The 4,943-nt window shown below is 41.0% G+C and overlaps 1 non-coding gene across 1 annotated transcript; it reads left to right on the forward strand.

The window, feature by feature from the left end:
* The first annotated feature begins 959 nt into the window (after positions 1-959).
* On the forward strand, positions 960-1,032 carry Trnat-agu (transfer RNA threonine (anticodon AGU)). Its single transcript has one exon. It is a non-coding gene; the product is annotated as a tRNA-Thr (tRNA).
* The last annotated feature ends 3,911 nt before the right edge of the window (positions 1,033-4,943 follow it).

A 4,943-nucleotide genomic window follows, 5' to 3' on the forward strand; every position in this document is an offset into this window, starting at 1 on the left:
ATCGGTGTTTGGCCAAATACAGAAAGTTTCGAAAGTTTGATTTATATTATTCCTTTTTTGTTATCTTTCATCATAAACGTATTCACGCTCACAGAACAAATCAGTGAATTGGTGCAGATATACAGGGTGTTTCAACCCTTGGAAGGGATGTAGAAGGTGTCTTGAGAAACAAAGTGAGAATAGGAATCAGTGTCCGGAAACATCATCCAATGACGCTACAAAGTGTTAAAGTTATAGGTAACAACAATTGTATATTTATGTAGATGCAGGCTGATTCCGTGATGATGCTACTAACTTTCAGGGATGATGAAGAAGAATAAACGTATTAATTCGAGTTAATGGAACGAGTCTGATACCCCTGACAGTGGGATACATGTAACGATATTGTTGCTGCTAGGACTGTAGCGTAGGCAACTTTCAGAGGTGGCAATATGGCTCAAAACAAGAAAAAAAATGTCCAGTAAGGATTCCCTCTAAAATGAATGCCTGAGAAGTTTACTGGTTCATCTTCGATACCGCAGACACATCTCCTCGATAGAGCAAATGCTCATAGCCCATGTTTACAAGACTTTTTTTTCTTCTTTTGGTCCATACTACCGCCTCTGAAATTTACCTACCCTACAATCGTAACAACAATGTCGGTAAATGTATTCCACTGTCAGAGGTATCAATACGATAGCTTTTGAGTCGGTCGCTTCCGGACTAGGCATCCTTACCTCAGATCAAAATTATATATATGTAGTGTACATTCTTTAGGACATGTCCGAAGGAATAGGCAAGTCGGCTAAATATCTCTTCAGTGCAGATACACACTCGGCTCTTACGGGAATCGGCGATATGCCGCGAGTAAAGAGGATGATAGGCAAGGGGCTCTACGTCAGTAGTGTGTGGACAAGTTGAGATTTTGAGTCTGAGGGAAGGCGTGCTAGGGTAGTTCATCCTACTGCAATGACCAATGTGTGCGGGTGGCTTAGTGGTCAGAGCACCTGCCTAGTCAGCAGGGGACCCGGGTTCGAATCCTGGTCTGGCGCAGATTTTCAGTATTCCCCATTGATTTCAATGAGTGCCCGTTTGCAGCCAGTATCTGTAATTCCTTTCTGTGTTAGCTGAAATGAATGCATTTATCCTTCTCCATTATCTCTGAAAGTTTGGGACATCGTCACGGAATCACACTATACACAGTAAACGCTGGCGATAATAACTTCGACGTTGTATAGCGCCTTTGAATTACGTTTCTGGACACGAGTACTTATCCGCATTTTGTTCCTCAAGACACCCTCTACATCCACTAGAAGTTTGTCGATGTCATTTTGAATATATCAATACACTTTCTTGTCGTTGGCATTTTGAATATAGTTGAAATGCACAATGGACATAAATTAATGCAGGTCATCAGACAGGATGCTTACATACGTGTCATCTGTCAAAGTCATGTGTAGATGTATCAAGGGCGCAATATCACTCCAACTGCACACGCCCCACAACATTACAGGGCCCCTACCAGCTTCAACAGTCCCCTGTTGAGATGCAGGGTCCATGGACTCATGAGGTTGTCTCCACACCATTACACGTCCATCCACTCGATACAATCTGAAACGAGACTCGTCCGACTAGGCAACATGTTTCCAGTCATCAACAGTCCAATGTGGGTGTTGACGGGCCCAGGCGAGGCGTTAAGTTTTGTGTCCTGTAGTCGCCAAGGTTACACGTGTGGGCCTTCGGTTCCGAAAGCCCATATCGATGATGTTTCGTTGAATGGTTCACACGCTGATACTTGTTGGTGACCCAGAACAGAAATCTGCAGCAATTTGCGGAAGAGTTACACTTCTGTCCCGTTGAACGGTTCTCTTCAGTCATCATTTCCTACCTTTTTCCAATTTCTTCAGTTTTAATTTACCGTTCATAACCAATAAATTGCCCCTGAAAATGTCTAACAATTTAAAATCTGGTTCCTAAATCTCTGTCTAATCATTATGTAATCACTCTGAAACCTTCCGTTGTCTCGAGGTCTTCCACGAATACAAACTTCCTTTATGATTCTTAAACCCGGTGTTAGCGACGATTAAATGCCGCTCTGGGCAAAATTTTACCAGGCGGCTTCCGCTTTCATACTTTTCACGCAGTCCATATACAACGACTATTTTTCCTTCTCTTCTTTTTCTTGCTCAAGTCCACCATCACGATTAAATATTTTTCTCTGAACAATTTCTTTTATCTCATCCTACATTTCTTCAATCTCTTCATCATCTGCGGAGCTAGTTCGCATATAAACTTGTACTACTGTGGTAGGCATGGGCTTCATGTCTATCTTGAGTACGATAATGAGTTCACTACACTATTCTTAGTAACTTAACCGCACTCCTGTTATCTTATTCACTATTAAACCTACTCTTGCATTACCCCTATTTGATTTTGCCAAACTTTACTAATTATTACTATATCTAACTTCAACCTATCCATTTTGGGTTTTAAATGTTTTAGCCTACCTGCACGATAAGGGATCTAAAATTCGTCCCTCCGATCCGCAGAATCCGAGTTTTGTTTCTCCTGATGATACATCCTCCGGAGTAGTCCCCGACCAGAGATCCGAGTAGGGGACTATTTTATTTCGGGAATATTTTACCCAAGGGGACACCATCATCATTTAATCATATAGTAGAGATGCATGACCTCGGAAAAAAATTATGGCTATAGTTTCCCATTGCTTTCTGCCCTTCACAGTACCAGCACAAGGACGGCCGTTTTGGTCGATGTTACAACGTCAGATCAGTCAGTCGACCAAACTATTGCCCCCACAGCTTCTGAAAAGGCCACTGCCTCTCTACAGGAACGATATGTTTGTCTGACTTCTCAGCAGATACCCTCCGTTTTGTCTGTACCTACAGTGCGACTATCTATATCGCTGGGACACGCAAGCCACCCCAGAATGGCAAAATCCGTGGTATATACATAAATGGCGTGTATTCTTTCGCACACAAACCCTCAACTTATACACAAAGAGCGAAACTCGTCTAGCTTGAAAGGGGAAACCAGATGGCGTTATGGTTGGCTCGCTAGATGTCGCTGCCATAGGTCAAACGGTTATCAATTGCGGTTTTTTTTATATAGGAACCCCCATTTTTATTGCGTATTCGTGTAGTACGTGAAGAAATATGAATGTTTTAGTTGGACCACTTTTTTCGCTTTGTGATACATGGCGCTGTGATAGTCACAAATGTGCAAATACGTGGTATCACGTAACATTCCGCCAGTGCGGACGGTATTTGCTTCGTGATACATTACTCGTGTTAAAATGGACCGTTTAACAATTGCGGAAAAGGTCGATATCGTGTTAATGTATAGTTTAGGTGATAAAAATGCCTAACGGGCATGCTGCTCGGTATCCTGGACATCATCCAAGTGTCCGGACCGTTCGCCAGATAGTTACGTTATTTAAGGAAACAGGAAGTGTTCAGCCACATGTGAAACGTCAACCACGACCAGCAACAAATGATGATGCCCAAGTAGGTGTTTTAGATGCTGTCGCGGCTAATCCGCAGATCAGTAGCAGACAGATTGCGCGAGAATCGGGAACTTCAAAAACGTTGGTGTTAAGAATGCTACATCAACATCGATTGCACCCGTACCATATTTCTATGCACCAGGAATTGCATGGCGACGACTTTGAACGTCGTGAACAGTTCTGCCACTGGGCACAAGAGAAATTACGCGACGATGACAGATCTTTTGCAGGCGTTCTATTTAGCGACGAAGCGTCATTCACCAAGAGCGGTATAATATGCACAATTGGGCAACGGAAAGTCCACGATGGCTGCGACAAGTGGAACATCAGCGACCTTGGTGGGTTAATGTATGGTGCGGCATTATGGGAGGAAGGATAACTGACCCCCTTTTTATCGATGGCAATCTAAATGATGCAATGTATGCTGATTTCCTAGATAATGTTCTACCGATGTTAGTGCAAGATGTTTCACTGCATGACAGAATGGCGATGTACTAGATTAGATTAGTACTTGTTCCATAGACCATGAATACGACACTTCGTAATGATGTGGAACGTGTCAGGTTAATAAAAGGTGCCCATACAAGATATTACATTACACAAAATATTACATGACAATATTTTTAATTTTTTTTGTGGAGGTTGGGGAAATTACCCACTTACTATATCCAAAAATTCATCTAATGAGTAGAAGGAGTTGCCATTAAGAAATTCTTTGAATTTCCTTTTAAATGCTGTATGGCTATCTGCCAGACTTTTGATGCTATTAGGTAAGTGACTAAAGACTTTCGTGACAGCATAATTTACCACCTTGAGTAGTGAAGATCATCCTTTCTCCTAGTGTTGTAGCTATTATATATATATATATATATATATATATATATATATATATATATATATATATATATATATATATATAGAGTGAGGCTACAGTGAAGATCTCTAGCTCTTTAAGTAAGTGTCTGCAGGATGATCTTGGATGAGCTTCAGCAATTATTCTGATTACACGCTTTTGTGCAATGAACACTCTTTTACTCAATGATGAGTTACCCCAGAATATGATGCCATACGAAAGAAAAGAATGAAAATAGGCATGGTAAGCTAATTTAAACAGATGTATATCGCCGATATTTGCAATGACCCTAATAGCATAAGTAGCTGAACTCAAACGTTTCAGCAGGTAGTCAGTGTGTTTTTTCCAGTTCAACACCTCATCAATGCATACAACTAGAAATTTTGAATATTCTACCTTAGCTACGATATCTGATCGAAGTCTATATTAATCAATGGTGTCATTCCATTTACTATGTGGAACTGTATATACTGTGTTTTGTCAAAGTTTAATGAGAGCCCATTTGCAGAGAACCACTTAATGATTTTCTGAAAAACATCGTTTACAATTTCATCAGTTAATTCTTGTCTGTTGGGTGTGATAGCTATA

Source organism: Schistocerca serialis, chromosome 9, assembly GCF_023864345.2.
Source record: "Schistocerca serialis cubense isolate TAMUIC-IGC-003099 chromosome 9, iqSchSeri2.2, whole genome shotgun sequence".
Classification (NCBI taxonomy): domain Eukaryota; kingdom Metazoa; phylum Arthropoda; class Insecta; order Orthoptera; family Acrididae; genus Schistocerca; species Schistocerca serialis.